Genomic DNA, 19,682 nt, shown 5'->3' on the forward strand with positions numbered 1-19,682 from the left:
CGATGAGGTAGGTCACCTGACTCTTGCGCTCGACCACCCTGAAGGGCCCTGTCCACTTGTCTTGCAGGGCACAGGGCTCTACGGGGGCCATCACCCAGACCCGCTGTCCAGGCTGGAACTCGACCAGAATGGCATTTTGGTCATACCACCGTTTCATTTCTTCTTGACTGGCCTCGAGGTTCGCCTCGGCCAGTTCTCTGAACTTCCTCGTCTGGTTCCGGAGGGCCAGAAGGTAACGAAACACATCTGGAGGGGGCTCAGGGGCCGCCGTCTCCCACCCTTCCTTGACCAGACTGAGGGGTCCTCGGACAGGGTGCCCGTAGAGCAGCTCGAAGGGGCTGAACCCCAGGGACTTCTGGGGGACTTCGCGGTACGCGAAGAGGAGACAGGGAAGGAGGACGTCCCACTTACGCCTCAGGGGCTCTTCGAGACCCATGATCATCCCTTTGAGGGTCCGGTTGAAGCGCTCCACCAGACCGTTCCCCTGGGGGTGATATGGGGTGGTGAACTTGTAGGTCACCCCACATTGCTGCCAGAGGGACTTCATGTATTTCGAGATGAAGTTGGTCCCTCGGTCGCTGACGACTTCTCGGGGGAATCCCACCCGGGAGAAGATGGCCATGAGGGCCCGCCCCACTACAGGGGCGGTCACCGTCCGGAGGGGAATGGCTTCGGGGTAGCGGGTGGCATGGTCCACCAGTACTAGGATAAAGCGGTGCCCCAAGGAGGTCTGGGGGTCGAGGGGGCCCACGATGTCGATTCCCACCCTCTCAAAGGGGGTACTGACCACGGGGAAGGGCTGGAGGGGGGCCTTGCGCCTCCCGCCGCTCTTCCCGCTGGACTGACACGTGGGGCAGGACTTACAGTGAGCCTCCACATCGGAGCGCATGCCCGGCCAGTAGAAGTGGGTGACCAGGCGATGGTACGTTTTGTCTTGTCCCAAGTGTCCCGCCAGGGGCACGTCATGGGCCAGGTTCAGGAGAAAGCCGCGGAAGCGTAGGGGGACCACCAGCACTCGGCCGGACCCTAGCTCGGCGGACTTTTGCTCGCTGTATAAGAGGCCGTTTTCCCAATATACCAAGTGGGAGCCGGACTGGTCACCGGCGGCCTGGGCGGCGGCCTGCTGAGGACTGTGAGAGCAGGAGTCTCAGCCCTGAGCCGTGATTGACGGCAGGTTGAAGTGAGTACAGAAGGTGTGAATCCCTTGCTATTGTTAGTACAGAGGACTGTGAAAGCAGGGGGGTCTCAGCAGTGATTGAGGGCAGGTTGGAGTGAGTACAGAAGGTGTGAATCCCTTGCTATGGTGAGTACAGAGGACTGTGAGAGCAGGGGTCTCAGCCCTGAGCCGTGATTGACGGCAGGTTGGAGTGAGTGCAGAAGGTGTGAATCCCTTGCTATGGTCAGTACAGAGGACTGTGAGAGCAGGGGGGTCTCAGCAGTGATTGAGGGCAGGTTGGAGTGAGTACAGAAGGTGTGAATCCCTTGCTATGGTGAGTACAGAGGACTGTGAGAGCAGGGGTCTCAGCCCTGAGCCGTGATTGACGGCAGGTTGGAGTGAGTACAGAAGGTGTGAATCCCTTGCTATGGTCAGTACAGAGGACTGTGAGAGCAGGGAGTCTCAGCTCTCAGCAGTGATTGAGTGAAGATTGTTGTGAGTGCAGAAGGTGTGAGTCCCATGCTATGGTGAGAACAGTGAGAGCAGGGAGTCTCAGCTCTCAGCAGTGATTGAGGGCAGGTTGGAGTGAGTGCAGAAGGTGTGAATCCCTTGCTATGGTGAGTACAGAGGACAGTGAGAGCAGGGGTCTCAGCAGTGATTGAGGGCAGGTTGGAGTGAGTACAGAAGGTGTGAATCCCTTGCTATGGTGAGTACAGAGGACTGTGAGAGCAGGGGTCTCAGCCCTGAGCCGTGATTGACGGCAGGTTGAAGTGAGTACAGAAGGTGTGAATCCCTTGCTATGGTGAGTACAGAGGACTGAGAGCAGGGAGTCTCAGCTCTCAGCCGTGATTGACAGCAGATTGGAGTGAGTGCAGAAGGTATGAGTCCCTTGCTATGGTGAGTACAGAGGACTGTGAGAGCAAGGGGTCTTAGCAGTGATTGAGGGCAGGTTGGAGTGAGTGCAGGAGGTGTGAGTCCCTTGCTATGGTGAGTACAGAGGACAGTGAGAGCAGGGGGTCTCAGCCCTGAGCCGTGATATACGGCAGGTTGGAGTGAGTACAGGTGTGAATCCCTTGCTATGGTGAGTACAGAGGACTGTGAGAGCAGGGAGTCTCAGCAGTGATTGAGGGCAGGATTGAGTGAGTGCAGAAGGTGTGAATCCCTTGCTATGGTGAGTACAGAGGACAGTGAGAGCAGGGAGTCTCAACTCTCAGCAGTGATTGAGGGCAGGTTGGAGTGAGTGCAGAAGGTGTGAATCCCTTGCTATGGTGAGTACAGAGGACAGTGAGAGCAGGGGTCTCAGCAGTGATTGAGGGCAGGTTGTAGTGAGTGCAAAAGGTGGGAATCCCTTGCTATGGTGAGTACAGAGGACTGTGAGAGCAGGGGTCTCAGCCCTGAGCCGTGATTGACGGCAGGTTGAAGTGAGTACAGAAGGTGTGAATCCCTTGCTATGGTGAGTACAGAGGACTGAGAGCAGGGAGTCTCAGCTCTCAGCCGTGATTGACAGCAGATTGGAGTGAGTGCAGAAGGTGTGAGTCCCTTGCTATGGGGAGTACAGAGGACTGTGAGAGCAGGGAGTCTCAGCTCTCAGCCGTGATTGACAGCAGATTGGAGTGAGTGCAGAAGGTGTGAGTCCCTTGCTATGGTGAGTACAGAGGACTGTGAGAGCAAGGGGTCTTAGCAGTGATTGAGGGCAGGTTGGAGTGAGTGCAGGAGGTGTGAGTCCCTTGCTATGGTGAGTACAGAGGACAGTGAGAGCAGGGGGTCTCAGCCCTGAGCCGTGATATACGGCAGGTTGGAGTGAGTACAGGTGTGAATCCCTTGCTATGGTGAGTACAGAGGACTGTGAGAACAGGGAGTCTCAGCAGTGATTGAGGGAAGATTGTAGTGAGTACCGAAGGTGTGAATCCCTTGCTATGGTGAGTACAGAGGACTGTGAGAGCAGGGAGTCTCAACTCTCAGCAGTGATTGAGGGCAGGTTGGAGTGAGTACAGAAGGTGTGAATCCCTTGCTGTGGTGAGTACAGAGGACTGTGAGAGCAAGGAGTCTCAGCAGTGATTGAGGGCATGTTGTAGTGAGTGCAGGAGGTGTGAATCCCTTGCTATGGTGAGTACAGAGGACTGTGAGAGCAGGGGTATCAGCTCTCAGCAGTGATTGAGGGCAGGTTGTAGTGAGTGCAGAAGGCGTGAATCCCTTGCTATGGTGAGTACAGAGGACTGTGAGAGCAGGGAGTCTCAGCAGTGATTGAGGGAAGATTGTAGTGAGTGCAAAAGGTGTGAATCCCTTGCTATGGTGAGTACAGAGGACTGTGAGAGCACGGGTATCAGCTCTCAGCAGTGATTGAGGGCAGGTTGTAGTGAGTGCAGAAGGTGTGAATCCCTTGCTATGGTGAGTACAGAGGACTGTGAGAGCAGGGAGTCTCAGCTCTCAGCAGTGATTGAGGGCAGGTTGGAGTGAGTACAGAAGGTGTGAATCCTTTGCTATGGTGAGTACAGAGGACAGTGAGAGCAGGGGTCTCAGCAGTGATTGAGGGCAGGTTGTAGTGAGTGCAAAAGGTGTGAATCCCTTGCTATGGTGAGTACAGAGGACAGTGAGAGCAGGGGTCTCAGCAGTGATTGAGGGCAGGTTGTAGTGAGTGCAAAAGGTGTGAATCCCTTGCTATGGTGAGTACAGAGGACAGTGAGAGCAGGGGTCTCAGCAGTGATTGAGGGCAGGTTGTAGTGAGTGCAAAAGGTGTGAATCCCTTGCTATGGTGAGTACAGAGGACTGTGAGAGCAGGGAGTCTCAGCAGTGATTGAGGGAAGATTGTAGTGAGTACAGAAGGTGTGAATCCCTTGCTTTGGTGAGTACAGAGGACTGTGAGAGCAGGGAGTCTCAGCAGTGATTGAGGGCATGTTGTAGTGAGTGCAGGAGGTGTGAATCCCTTGCTATGGTGAGTACAGAGGACAGTGAGAGCAGGGAGTCTCAGCTCTCAGCAGTGATTGAGGGCAGGTTGGAGTGAGTACAGAAGGTGTGAATCCCTTGCTGTGGTGAGTACAGAGGACTGTGAGAGCAAGGAGTCTCAGCAGTGATTGAGGGCATGTTGTAGTGAGTGCAGGAGGTGTGAATCCCTTGCTATGGTGAGTACAGAGGACAGTGAGAGCAGGGAGTCTCAGCTCTCAGCAGTGATTGAGGGCAGGTTGGAGTGAGTACAGAAGGTGTGAATCCCTTGCTATGGTGAGTACAGAGGACAGTGAGAGCAGGGGTCTCAGCAGTGATTGAGGGCAGGTTGTAGTGAGTGCAAAAGGTGTGAATCCCTTGCTATGGTGAGTACAGAGGACCGTGAGAGCAGGGGTCTCAGCAGTGATTGAGGGCAGGTTGTAGTGAGTGCAAAAGGTGTGAATCCCTTGCTATGGTGAGTACAGAGGACAGTGAGAGCAGGGGTCTCAGCAGTGATTGAGGGCAGATTGTAGTGAGTGCAAAAGGTGTGAATCCCTTGCTATGGTGAGTACAGAGGACTGTGAGAGCAGGGAGTCTCAGCAGTGATTGAGGGAAGATTGTAGTGAGTACAGAAGGTGTGAATCCCTTGCTTTGGTGAGTACAGAGGACTGTGAGAGCAGGGAGTCTCAGCAGTGATTGAGGGGAGATTGTAGTGAGTACAGAAGGTGTGAATCCCTTGCTATGGTGAGTACAGAGGACTGTAAGAGCAGGGGTCTCAGCTCTCAGCAGTGATTGAGGGCAGGTTGGAGTGAGTACAGAAGGTGTGAATCCCTTGCTATGGTGAGTACAGAGGACAGTGAGAGCAGGGAGTCTCAGCAGTGATTGAGGGAAGATTGTAGTGAGTACAGAAGGTGTGAATCCCTTGCTATGGTGAGTACAGAGGACTGTGAGAGCAGGGGTCTCAGCAGTGATTGAGGGCAGGTTGTAGTGAGTGCAAAAGGTGTGAATCCCTTGCTATGGTGAGTACAGAGGACAGTGAGAGCAGGGGTCTCAGCAGTGATTGAGGGCAGGTTGTAGTGAGTACAGAGGGTGTGAATCCCTTGCTATGGTGAGTACAGAGGACTGTAAGAGCAGGGAGTCTCAGCTCTCAGCAGTGCTTGAGTGCAGGTTGGAGTGAGTACAGAAGGTGTGAATCCCTTCCTATGGTGAGTACAGAGGACAGTGAGAGCTGGGGGTCTCAGCTCTCAGCAGTGATTGAGGGCAGGTTGGAGTGATTGCAGAAGGTGTGAATCCCTTGCTATGGTGAGTACAGAGGACTGTGAGAGCAGGGGGTCTCAGCAGTGATTGAGGGAAGATTGTAGTGAGTACAGAAGGTGTGAATCCCTTGCTATGGTGAGTACAGAGGACTGTAAGAGCAGGGAGTCTCAGCTCTCAGCAGTGATTCAGGACAGGTTGGAGTGAGTACAGAAGGAACTGCCTCCACAGTATAAGAAGCGACAGGCAAAAAGAAAAATTACAAAACTGAAACGTTTTTGAGTGTAGCTACCATGAGGCCTTGAAACAAAGTGAAATACAAGGAATGGAGCAGGGATTTAAGTGGGGAGAGGGGGACTGACAAATTCATATAATCGTATCCAGCAATGGATAGAAACATAGCAACATATTGTAGGCAATACACATTTAAGGTAAAAGGGCAGGTCAACCCCTCAGGAATTCAAACATGACCTTGAGGCCGAACATAGATTCATGATGAAAATGCATTAATCTACCGAGGCACCACATCCTGCTTATGCAACATGCTTTCTTTAATGGAGTGTTAGTCTTAGAGAGCAAGTGTTGTAATGTAAATAGCACATGGTGACCTATACTTAACCCTTCTTGTCTGATTAACCAAAAGGAGAAATGGGTCCTGGAGGCCTATTGCTCAGAGGGTCTCGAATGAGGACAAGAGACAGCTAGAATGAGCCCACACAGGCCCTTATCAGACTGCTGTTTGTTACTGAGATTAAAGAACAAATGTTTCGCTTTTAAATATGGTAAGCATACACTAAATTAAATTGACATATAAATTGTGTTCCCCCTCCCTAGTAAAATGTCTTTTAAGTTCAACCTGATGTTTTCGACAAGTGGTGGTAAAGCATAATTTATTACATCTGACCAGCGCTCTGTGATTAACCCACCCTCCTTTGGCAACATTATCTCTTCTTGCTCGACTAGGAAACACGGGCAGAACTTCCTAAACATTTGAGTTCATGGGAAGTAGTGACCCCGTAATGTCAGTACTACCCTGCCAGCAATTACTCCCTTATAGCTGCCAATATTTCAGATTGCTGTGTGTGACACTTTCATAATTGCACTCAGAAAAGGCCTGGATGACTCGGGCCTCTATCACTTAAATACAACACATATTGCATTACAAATGCTATAGGTGTCACATTTGCAAAAGTTAAAACTATTGGCATTGTAAATGAAAAAGCTATTCATTTCGCTATTTTCAAAACCAACACATAAAGAAAAAAATTGTCATTTACAAGACCAATAGCTCAAACTTTCCTAATGCGAGACCTATTGCATTGCAAATGCTTGTTTGGTTGAAGGGTGGGGATTCTTAGTATAGAATCTGATTTACAGAATTCCTAGAGAGAGATGACGAGGGTAATAAACTTTAATATTCTGCTTTCAGTTGGGAGTCAGTAGATACTTTTAGGAGGGCTGTATGAATTTGTATATTACCAGGAAATAAGGCATTCACTTGGATGTGTGTTTGGGTTCAGTGTTTTTGTCAGCAAAGATTTGGGAGCCATAGAGCACACAGGGGTGACTAGGCCTGCATCAAATTGATTGTTTGCCTCTGCTACCCTGGGACTTACCTGCTAGGGCCCTGAAAACTGAGCGCCAGATCCAGATCCAGCCGTCTAGAGTTTGACTCAGTTTAACATTCCAAGGCTTCCTCAGGACAGTGGTGTGGGTTTAGAGGCTCCGAACGCAGTCTCTCATGGAGGAGCCCAATAGTCTGAACGTCTGTCCGGTGAGACATAATGAGTGGGATCATGAGGGAAGATGCTAAAAGGCTTTTAAAAGTAACAACATCCTACACAATTTAGGCTGAGATGCTGTTTTCTAAAAATCTTTTCTCGGGCACCAAGGTGCTTCGTGTCTTACCTGGCACATCCGGTGAACACAGTTGGCATCAGCAGATACATGGCAGTTAGTGATACCCATAGTCCAATATTTCTACAAAGTAGGTGTAGGAAGCTGGCTCTCTACATTGCACTAAAAATTAGATGCACTGTGCAGAGAGTCCGGACGACCCTTATTGTGTTACAGAGGCACAAGTAACAAACCCAAATTCTCTCTTTCGAGGTAGAGTGGGCGAGCAGTTTAGGCTTATCAGCGTATGCTAAGCATTTGTTGTGCTCTCAAAGGCAATAAATGAAATATACATTTCAACACCAAGAACTTCAATATCAAGTAAGTACTTTTCAAGATATTGACTTTTACAGTAATGTAAATGTTCAATTTAATGCGTCTTTACGCGGTAATGATTTCCTATGGGACTAAAGGCATATACCACATACAGTTATTTCCAATAGGTTTACGGGGGTCTCCTTCACGACTTAAGGTGGTACAGGACACAGTTCAAAGAACCACCAGCAGTTAGTCTCCTGGAGTGTCCAGGTGCAAATGTGCTGGTCAGGTTGGTAGCTTTGTGCGCTACACCAAAGGAGAGATGTGGGGCTACCTAGAATCAAACTGCAAAGGAGGACTTGGGGACAAGTCCTGGGATCTCCCAACGGGAGCAAGGAAGCATAGTCAGTTCTCAGAAATCCTGGCTGGGGTGATCAGTGCAGAGTGGTTAAGTCTGCTGAACTTGCGCAGTACAGGCGCTCACAGTTGTCAGTCTTGCCGGTTGAGGGGACCAAAACAGAACAGCTGGGCCACTCTCGAAGTGGGTCTCTGTGATGCTGAAGTCCTTTGACGGCTCCTGGCCATAGAGTCATTGGAGTCGGGACTGGACTCAGACAGACTTTGGTTGCTGCAAGGGGTCCAGTACCCCAGTTATTGGTACTGTGCAGCTCCGGTTGGTCCTGGCATCTTCTCACTTGATGAGGAGACGGATCTGACCTTCTGGAGCACAGCTTCCCGTTTCTAGGTAGCTGCCTCGTCAGTTGAACCGAAAGACAGCAGAACAGTGGACTAGACTTTGTTGTTTGGTTCCTGCTAGCTGCAGGTGAGTAGCTCCTGTACTCCAAGGGCGATTTTTTGCAATTTACAAAGTGATGGCAGTCCACCGGGGTTCTTAGCAGATGCACAGCAGCAGGACGAGTCGGCTTGTAGCCATTGTCGGGACGGATGCAGGCAGGCAGGGGTTGGCAGCTGGTCCTCAGTTCTCACTTCTTTGCCCACCCGTGTCCCTAAAATGAGAGTTCCTCGTGTCAGAGGTGCCACCTAAATATTCAATTTAGTTGCATTAAGGGGAGTGTAAGTTAGTAGCCAATGGGTTACCTACCTTTCGGGTGCCTACGACCCTTATATGACCACTTCCTGTGGGGGTGGACATAGTCCTGCCCCCGTGTATCAATTTTCACCAGAAACTAAGATGTTGAAATTCTGCTTTCGCCTTCAGTTCAGGTAGCCCACCTAGTCTAATAGTATACACCCCTCCTCACAAGCCAATTCTTCAGCCTGTCCTAGTGCCAAATGGGCACGGGGAAGGGGGTGGCATTTCCCCTGTCTGAGGGAACCCGGGGTCCTATATCAAAGGTGGTGGAGGCCTTTGAAGCCTCATGCCTTGATACGTTCATTGGTCAGAAACCGGTCTGTGGTGGCAGGCAAGTTTACACCAGTCAGCCAGTACAGCACAGGTTGTTAGAATTTAAGGGGGCACCTCTAAGGTGCCCTCTGGGTGCATGTCTTAATACATCGGCTACTGCCATCAGTAAGGATTACAAAGTCAAGGTGTATGTTTCATTGAAGCCATCATGTGGCTGCGGAACTCGTAATGACCAGTGCCCAGTACATGTAATTAAGACGGCTTCCCAATTCACTTGTACTATTTAGTAACTGAACTAGACCGCACAGGGGCATTTCTGCTCCTGCAGATATGACCACACATGTAATATAATTAGGGCTTCCGGTTTCATGGTATTTCTTTTGTTGACATTTCCATCTCTATTTATCCTTATTTATTTTTTGGGAACTTTATCTGTATTTATCCATATTTATTATGGGTTTTGTGAAAGAAAATAAAGCTGAATCTGGTATATTTGCACATTTATTTAACCAATAAATATGCAGTCATGCTTGAATGCCTGCCAGGTTTCAGTTATATGAATACCTGCAGAAGATAAATCAATGCACTTATATGAAAATTTGCACATTTCAGTATCGGCCCTGTGCACATCTATTGCTGTTTAAGCGTCTTTACTAAAATTACTTTTTTATTTAACCCCCTTACCTTTCAATCAATCAGTCATTTGTTAAGCGCACTACATACCCGTGAGGGACTCAAGGTGGTGGGGGTGTGGGGGCCGATACTGATCAAACAGCCAGGTGTCCTCCTGAAGGTAATCAGGTCTTGGGTCTGTCGTAGGCTCAGTGGGAGGGTTATCCATGTCTTTGCGGCAAGGTGGGAGAAGGATCTCCCGCCGGTGGAGAGGTCGGCGTAGCTTAGCTGGCGGTTGGGGGTGTAGAAGGAGAGCCGTCTGTTGAGGTAGGCTGGGCCGGTCTTGCGGAGTGCCTTGTGTGCGTGGATGAGGAGCTTGAAGGATATCCTCTTGTTGACGGGGAGCCAGTGCACGTTTCTCAGGTGGGGGGTGATGTGGCTGTGTCGTGGTACATCGAGGATCAGTCGTGCCGAGGCGTTTTGAATGCGTTGTAGTCGATTGATGAGCTTGGTCAGGGCTCCCGCGTAGAGGGCGTTTCCGTAGTCTAGTCTGCTGCTGACGAGGGCCTGGGTGACTGTCTTTCTTGTATCTGTCGGGATCCATCTGTAGATCTTGCGGAGCATGCGGAGGGTGTTGAAGCAGGAGGAGGAGACGGCCTTGACTTGCTTGGTCATTGAGAGCGTTGAGTCGAGAATGATTCCCAGGTTGCGTGCGTGCTCGGTGGGGGTCGGGGCTGCCCCCAGTGCTGTTGGCCACCAGGAGTCGTTCCAGGCTGAAGGGTTGGAGCTGAGGATGAGGACCTCTGTCTTGTCAGAGTTCAGCTTCAGACGGCTGATCTTCATCCAGTCGGCGATGGCCTTCATTCCTTCATGGAGGTTGGCTTTGGCGGTGATGGGGTCCTTGGTGAGGGAGAGGATCAGTTGAGTGTCGTCGGCGTAGGAGATTTTGTTGAGGTCGTGCTGTCGGGCAACGTGTGCAAGCGGGGCCATGTAAATGTTGAACAGTGTTGGGGTGAGGGAGGATCCCTGGGGTACACCGCAGATTATCTTGGAGGCTTCGGAACGTGGGAGGCGGACACTCTGGGTTCTGCCGGAGAGGAAGGAGGTGGTCTCAGATCCGTGCGGCGTAGAGGCGGGCGCGGTGGCAGACGGTGTCGAAGGCGGCGGAGAGGTCTAGGAGGATGAATGCTGCAGTCTCCCCGTTGTCTAGCAGGGTCCTGATGTCGTCTGTGGCGGCGATGAGGGTACATTGGCACTAGGTACCTAGTTATCAGGACCCCAGTTCACTTCAGTCAAAGTTGCATTAAAGACCCTAACTTTGGAGGAGACGCGGGAGACGCTGTGGGAGTACCCTTCCCTGCTTTGCCTGTTTTGCGGAAGAACTCTGCTAAGAACTCTACGGCTCGCCGCTCCCGCTGCGCGGGAGCCGCTTCGTGTGGGTGGACACCCGTAACCCACCAACGCTGCTGTACCTGTCTGGCCGCCGCCGCCGAGGGGAAAGGAAGATCAGTGGAGGCTGCAGGGGTAGCGCGGCAGGGACTCACTATCCCAGGAGTCCCTGCTTGACCACGAGACATCCGGTCAGCGCACCCCTGCGTGCCCCGCCCCACTCGCCCATCCTATAACTTCAGTGGAGAGACCGTCTTGCGGGACGCAAGCGGGACGCCGGGCGAAGCCCGGGCAAAGGGCGGGCCGTCTGTGGCCGTCCGGGGCCAGCAGGGGCCGGGACGGGCCACCCCCCTAACAACTAAGGTAAAGTGCCCACCTTGTTGATGTGGATGTCACAATAGTATCCTTGTAACCCGGCATGTCTTCACACTCCCCAATGTCTACTAGATCAGGCAGAAGCTCTAGACAAGGGGGTAATTTGAAAACAACATGCACGATGGATAATTTTATTACCCGTGCGGTGTCAGTTGTAGAAAAGGAGATTATTATGGCAGAACGCAGACTATCACGTGAATTCCTGGCACAAAAACGTTCCTCCTTAGGATCATTAGCACGTGTTACATCCCCGGTGAATACAAATCATGCTGTACCCTTAATCCCTGCACCAACTGGTTATACACAACCTTGTGCTATTGATACAAGGCAAGTCAATGGCGCACTTGAGATTGTTTCAGACCCTGCACCTTTAAGCAAAGGTGGTATTACTACAAACAACCGCCCGGATATCACAGTAGTTGACTCATCAGCACTACCTGTAATTTTGGTTCATGAGGCACCCCCAGGATTAGATCTCACACCTACGCTGCCAAAAGCAAGACGAGTTGTCACGAAAAGGAAGAGAGTGGTTACCCCGAGAAAAGCCTATAGATTAAAAACACTCAAGAGAATTCGTAGGAACTACATGATTGGAGGCTCCTACGGTAAACCTATAGAGCCGGAAACCACGAACACTAGGTTAGAAACAAGCAACCTACAAGTGGGGGATGATTACATTGTGATACCCGACCAAATGCAGACCTTGGAACCCACAAACAGTCCAAAGAATTTACCTGTTGCGAACCCGTTACTCGACCAGATTCACAAGCTCATGACAACCTTGCTTTCACCAGTTATTGTTAAACTGAATGACTTATCAGAGCGAATAGATAAATTTGAACAAACCACACTGGACAATTTTTTTGCAGTGAAATCCCTGGTAAAATTACACTCCAAGATCGGAGTAGATTCTGTTAGGGTGGATACAAGTCCCACAGCACCAACTTTACTGCACCAACCACGACGCCCTAGGAAAGATAACGTGACAGATCAGAACGAATTAAATGGTGTTTCAAGGGGAAGCCAATTTGAGTCCGTCGAGGTACACCAAACTACTGTAGGAACCCAGCTGACTGTTCCTCCGAAACCTGCTCCACGGAAAGTAAATATGGTGAATACAAATACTACTACTCAGTCTCTGGTACCACCAAAATTAGGCAACGGGATTGAACCATCTACCTGTTCTACCAATGTACAAGCAGCCAATCTCAACAGAGACAAACTAGTATTGAAAAAAATACCAAATGCGCATCTACCACCGGGATGCCAACCATATGTAGTTGTTCTAACTGGGGTTCCTCCCTTGAAACCTAACAAAAGGGAGTCTTATGAGGAGCTGAAGAATAAGACTCTATATTGGCTTAGAGAAAACAGACCCTTGCCATATGCTGTAAATTGTCAGGTTATCCAAGTCAGAAGAATTAATTGGTTGGGCACTAGGCCGAAAGACATAGTAGGGGATTGTATTCTGGTCAATTTTAAGGACCCCTCTGTTGCTCAGCTAGTATATGGCCAGAAACAAAGAGGAAGTTACTTGGGAATTGGTACCTGTGACCTCAGCTATTTTTATCCCATGCAGCGACCCCAAGACCCAAGAGATCTACCTCGGTTAGGCCTGACAAATAACAGGTATTCATTCTTCGACCCTCCAACCCCAGTAGGAAGAATGCCTCCAGGGAATATGGATGGGGATAAAAATTGGTCATGGTGGGGCAACTGACAAGAAGGAACAAGTGGTTTAAGTGGGTCTTTTCCCCAGTTGTTTAAAATTCATACAGGGGATCATTGTGTAAAATCAACTGCAAATACCTGTGCTATGCTTCCAATGTCTGATAACCCCGGAATTGTACATGGTAGTAATTTGCCCATTAGTCCCCTTGTGGCTTACCAGGGGAGGGATATAGTGAATAGTAATCATGCACATGCCATAGACAGATCGCTAGTGGTACTAGACGAGCTCCAGGATTCTATATCTTCCCATGAGTACCAGAATAATGTAAATGAAGGGGTACTATTAGTTACATCTAGCGTGGATAATATTTGCCCAAGTACCTTATCATTATGCAATTCGAATCGTGGTATAAAAATCTTGTCATGGAACGTCGCAGGGCTGACAAGAAATTTGTGTGACAGGAACTGGAGTACTTTCATGGAAGAGCATGATATCATCCTTTTACAAGAGACATGGGCAATTAACATGGTGCACAGACTTGGATACAAAGCATTTTATTGTGGGGCAATAGCATCTGTAAGAGGTAGACCGTCAGGAGGTTTGATAATCTGGGTAAAAGTATGTCTGAATGTTGCCGTATCATCCTGTAATATTGATTCAAAAGATTTGCTCGGGGTGAAAATTTCCGCGAAGGATATTGGGGATATCTATTTGATAAATATCTACAATAGACCGAATACAAGGAAAAGGGAATCGTTGGTTGTGGAACACTTAAATTTGTACCTGAACACCTTAGATCAGAACCCTAACATAATAATAGGTGGGGATTTTAACTGCCAATTTGAGCCTGTCGTGGGTTTAGAAAACCTATTAGATAACGAGGACAGGGCCAACGACATACCTAGCTTAGATAGTGTAAAGGCAGTCAAAAGCTCAGTGGCAGTCATGCAGATTTATGAGTTGTCGGTATCCCACAATTTAAGGGCTTGTAATGGCAGATTGGATCCTGATAAGCCATCCAGCTATACTTATAGTAAAGGGAACTCGAAATCACTCATTGATTTTATATTAATCTCTATTAATTTGTGGCATTTATTGTTGACCTTTTCTGTAGTGAACAGACCAGAAAGCGATCACTTTCCCCTTCAGGTAGGGCTGCTTTCTAAACCATTCCGTCCATTAGATAGTGGACGGGATACAAATAATGATGTGGGAGAGGTCGAGGTTACAAATAATAGGAAAGCCATAAAATGGCCATACATCTTGGCAAAGGAGGACATACTCATAGGCATTTATAATACTTTCTATAACATCGTTTCCGCACATAAAGATCTGCTCATGGGTTCCCACGAAGTCCTCAATATGCACTATTGCCTAGTAGAGGATTTAATCCCCCTTTTGAGTAAAACTTGCAACAGTAGCAAAGGCAACATAAAAAGGCAATTGGAACTGGAGACACCGTGGTACAACAAACAGTGTCGCCTAGCCAAAGGTAACTTAATCAAAGCAGTCAAATCGAAAAACCAGAAGAGGGTGAAAGAGTGTAGAATTGAATATAAAAATCTCCTTTCAAAAGCGAAAAAAGAGTGGGATGACTCAATCTGGGAAGACCTTTTGAATGCTGCTAGGGAACATGATCAATGTACCTTTTGGAGCCTGATATCTAAAAGCAACAAATCGGGGAGCTCCAATAGAGACTTCTTTTTAGACGAAAAAATTTGGTACGATCATTTTTCTAAATTATATGAGGCAACTGAGGTGCTCTCAGATGACTCCATTAATGGTTTTCATCCATCCTATCTCAACTTGGAAAAATTCTCCACTGATGAGACACTGCGTGCAATAAAGGCAATTAAGGCGGGTAAGGCGCCAGGCCCCGATAAATTACCAGGTGACCTGTTTACCCATGATATTGAAATATGGTGCCCTTACATTAATTTTTTATGCAATTCTATTTTGCTTGGTACTCCAATCCCGGAATCATGGAAGGGGGCGGAAATTGTCACTATTTACAAAAAAGGAGACCGTTATAATCCCGGTAATTACAGACCGATAAGTTTAATAGATATTTTACAAAAAATTTTTGCCAGACACATTTCAAATCGTCTTTTAGATTGGATCGAAGAAACCAAGATCCTCTCAAAATACCAAGCAGGCTTTACTACTAAGACAAGTACTGTAGATCAGGTACACAGGTTTATGTGTATCTGTTGGAAATATGTCCAAATAAAGAAGTGCAGTATATATGTAGCATTTATGGATCTACGCTCGGCGTTTGATCTTGTCCCTCGTTCTTTGCTATGGAATACTTTAAGGAACATGGGTATCCCGGATGAACTGCTGTATAACCTTATAAAACTCCATACTGATAACTTTGCAAAAATAAGATGGGGAAGAAATGGTGAACTTACTCAAGCAATTCCGGTAAGACGGGGGGTAAGGCAAGGGTGTGTGTTGGCCCCGACCCTTTTTTCCTTATTCGTAAATGATATCCCCCCCTATCTGGCTCAATGTAACCATGATTCCCCTAAATTATGCAATGAAGTAATTACAGCGCTATTATTCGCAGACGACACCATTCTTATATCCCAAACACCTAAAGGGCTACAAAATTTAGTTAATCAATTTGACAGTTATTGTAAAAACAAGGGGCTAGAAATAAACTCAACTAAAACTAAATATATGGCTGTCAATCCCCCAAAATCCTTTAGGAAAAATTTGGTTCTAAATAATACTAAACTGGAGTATGTAGAACACTTTGATTATTTAGGTATTAGGTTTGATAATAAATTGTCTTGGCTACACCAGCTTGAAAAAAGCAGATTGATACTTAAGCATAATTCCCTTCCAATATTAAAAATTCATGGAGGGTGCACCTCAAAAGCAATAACACCTGCGCTTGAAGTGTATAAAGCTAAAGCCCAATCAGCGGCTCTATACGGTGCCGAGATTTGGGGGCCTTACTCAAACCAAACATTCCAATTAGAGGAAAACGTATTCTGTAGGCGTCTGTTAAGGTTGCCAAAAAGAACCCCCTTAATTCCAGTCTTTTTGGACATTAACCTAAAACGCACTGACTATTTGTGTTGGCTGAGACCACTGATCTATTGGGTAAGATTATGGTCTACTCCGGAACTTGTAGACTACAGAATGGGTCTGATGGAAGTTATGGAATTAGATACATATAATGCCATTAAGTGGCTGAGACATATATCTGTATGGTTTACTAAAATAGGCCTTACACACTTCTGGAAAAACCCAACTTCTATACAACCAAACTGTAAAAATCAATTGAAACTTGCGTTCTGGTACTATATGAATACTAATATCTACGAACGGGCCACTGGTTCACTTACAAACAGGTTTTTGGAATTCAAGGATACCCCTATATTTGAGGAATTCATGGATGAGGTAGAACCACCACTGGCTAAAACATTGTTTCTCCAATATAGGTATGGGGTACTACAAATAAATGCTAATACCTGTAGGTGGGGAAATTCGAATCCTAGTAGGCACGATTCATATTGTAAGCTATGTGATCTAAATCAAAAGGAGGATGAAGCCCATATCCTTTTCTTTTGCCCATCGTACAGATTTCAGCGTACAAAATGGATCAAACCCCTTTGTAAAAACCTGGGCATACGCTCATACAAAGAGGCAGAAAGACTACTTAGATCCTTGTCTACTCGCCTAATAATTTTTGGAGTCAGTAAATTCCTCTACAGTATCTGCTTGCTTAGAAAAAAGTATGGTCTTAAAACATAGATATAAAGTTTATTTTTAAATACTGGCTTTTTAATTATTTATAGATTGTATATAGCTGTTTTTATATTAGGTCTGAATAACTCCTTAAGGTGATAATACTATGCAAAGGTGAAAATGCATTTCGCTGCACCTGAATGTACAAAAATTAGTATGAATTATGAATGTCCTGTTTGATCTGGGGATTGTATATTTGTCCAACTTGTATTTTTAAAATATTTGTACTTTTGTTTTTTGTTTTAAGAATCATGTTAATATGTATTTTATATGTGTTGGCTTTATGGCAAAAGTGTCGAATAAAAGCTTTACAAACAAACAATTAAAGACCAGGCACAAAATGGGGGTGACCATGTCAAAAAGGGGCACTTTCCTACAATAGCTTCAAAGTTTACATAGTGTAATAAGTAAATCAGTCTTTGCCCCTTCCTTGAGGGTTAGTTATGTTAATGAATGCTTCCAGAGCACAACATGCACCTTAAAGGTCTCTTGGTGCTAAGACTGAAACAGATCAGGAAATCATTCCAAAAGACTGTTTTTCATTTTTATTCAGAATAGAATATTGAAATAAATATTTCTTGACTCTAATAAAATTGTTTCAGAGCCAAGGGGCCATAAGGCCGAAGGCTTTGCATCTGCGAGTTCTTTTCTTAAAGGAAAATTGAGTTACAGAAGAACTTCAAAGAGTGTGAAAGGGGTAGTATTTGCTGAGTTTGGATTTTAGAAATGGTAAAGACCCAAACATTATAGACTAAATATAAAATCTTTAAGGAGATTCTACTTGCGACCAGTGAATTCTGGCTAATAAAATAGCCTTGCAGAGGTGAAACGAGAAGAAAGAGTGACATGTCTGACTGCTTCATTTTGAACTGCTTAAAGCTTAATTAAAAGAGGTTTAGAAATCACCAATTGGAGTTGCAGTAATTACCGAAACGTGTCATAATTGCTACTTAACTTAATCCCATGATCCTCATCGACACTACCCATCACTGCTCCTCATGTAGGATCTTGTATATTTTGGGTGCTCCTTCTTACAGCAGAGCCAGGATTTCTGGAGATTAGTCTTATTGTAATAGGGTGCACCCTCAGTCAGCTCCCAGATTGTTTTGTTCACTGGAGGGAGGGAAGGTGAAAAAGACCAGATTAGACCAGCACCAGCATGCCAGAAAGTCAAAACTTTTCCCATGCATGCAGAAGACCTGTGTCTCAACAGAGGTTGATTTCAAGGAAGCGGCATTTTATGCACTCCTTTCATCCAAGCACTGGTTGCTTTCGTGGCGAGGGCTGCAGGTAGGAGCTGGAGATGCCACAATCCCGAAGATCCTCTGTAAATTGATGTCTGTGGCACTGATATTTGATGTATTTCTCATTCATTTGGAGTCTTGGCACAGCTGCCTCTTCTTAAACTTAATTTTTTTTTTTTTAATGCAGCCCTGTTTCCTTTAAGAAAATGGGAAGCATTTACACAAAAGAAAAAAAGCTTGCTGTATTAAAAAGCAATCGCAGACGTGCTCTGCCGCTGCAGGACATCATCCCTGTGATTGCCTCTAAGTGTAGTGAGATGGAATTTACAACCTACGTTGTAGGGAACTGGGTTATTAGTTGATGGGATGGTGAGACCTAATTGAGTAATAATGCTGCAAGTTATGAAAAGGTCCAATTTTTGGTTTCAATAAATTAAACCTTAGTTCTACTCTTTGTAGCTCGGCACAGAGAAGTCCGGCTCAACTTAGGTGAAAACGTGTAAAGCATTTATCAACACCAAAACAGTTAAAGTAAGAAACAACTCAATAAAAATCACACTTTAACGCCTAGTATAAATTTCAATCTTTAAAATGAATCCAAAACATTACAAATCTATTATAAGAAACCAGAAGAATTTAGCTCTCAAACTTGAATCGAGCAACAAAAAACCCAAATCGCCAACCACGGGTATCTGTTCACAGTAAAGCTGGTCAAAGTCCAAAATAAAGGCCAACCGTGATCCAGCGCAGGTCTCATTCTGGGAACAAGTTTGTCCCGGTCAAATCTTTACCTTCAGACTTGGGGCCTGATTATGATCTGTAGATGGGATACTCTGTCCGCCATATTACAAGTTCCATAGGATATAATGGAATTGTAATATGGCGTACAGGATATTCGTCATGGGATGGAGTAACCCTGTCTGCCAAAATCAAAATCGGGCCCTTAGTCTTTTTGTTGAGGGATTTTCCTTGTCGCTGGTGAGATCGGCCTTAGGAATCCGATGGAAGGCTCCACGGCTTGCTCTTCGGCGTTGCTCTTGCTGAAATCCTCCATAAGAAGACTTAAACAGTTTTCTGAAAGTCGAGCTGCTCCCAGCGGGTGGAAAAAGCGAGTTGAATCCAACCAGTGATGCACCTTCAGCTGATCAGCTTTTGGGTTGGTTCCAGTCTGCTCTTCGTTCTCCCAGCAAAAATCTGTGAAAATGTTTCTAAGTCGCAACATTTCGGGTTATGCTTGAGGAGTCTGCTCTGAGTGATGTCTAAGGGCCCCAGGACCTTAAGGACACTACTTAGCAATCTGGATTGATGTTCCCAGGATGCACTAGAAGGGTCCACGGCAAAACCAGTTGAGACTAGTAAACTGTAATTTCCTTTTCCTTGGGCTGCAGGTGACTTCTTGTAGCTTTTTGTGACCTTCTAGCTGTACAAGAGATTAGCCAACTAGTCAATCGTGCTGTACAACCAGTGTGAAATGAAAGGCTGCATAATGTCAGCTTTTTTACTCTAACACAACATTAAAATAATATGTAAGTCATCTATAAGGATATTTTAAAAATATATTTACGTAGATACGAAAGCACATTTTTGTAAACCTGATTGATGGAAACAAATATTTTAATAAGATGAAAACAAATCAGAGCACTCATCTTGGTGGTATACAAATGATAAATATTTTTCCTGAAACCCAATTTCAACACATTATTGTTTACAAGCTATATAGTTTTATCAATAAAACGACATTTTACTGGAAACATTTGTGGCCATCTGTCTGTAAATGACAGT

The 19,682-nt window shown here is 46.4% G+C and overlaps 1 protein-coding gene across 1 annotated transcript in view; it reads left to right on the plus strand.

Moving 5' to 3' along the window:
• Positions 1-19,682, plus strand: part of CRAT (carnitine O-acetyltransferase) — a 223,219-nt gene that overhangs the window by 38,636 nt on the left and 164,901 nt on the right. The window lies entirely within an intron of this gene.

The sequence above is a fragment of the Lissotriton helveticus genome, chromosome 5_1, assembly GCF_964261635.1.
Source record: "Lissotriton helveticus chromosome 5_1, aLisHel1.1, whole genome shotgun sequence".
Lineage (NCBI taxonomy): Eukaryota > Metazoa > Chordata > Amphibia > Caudata > Salamandridae > Lissotriton > Lissotriton helveticus.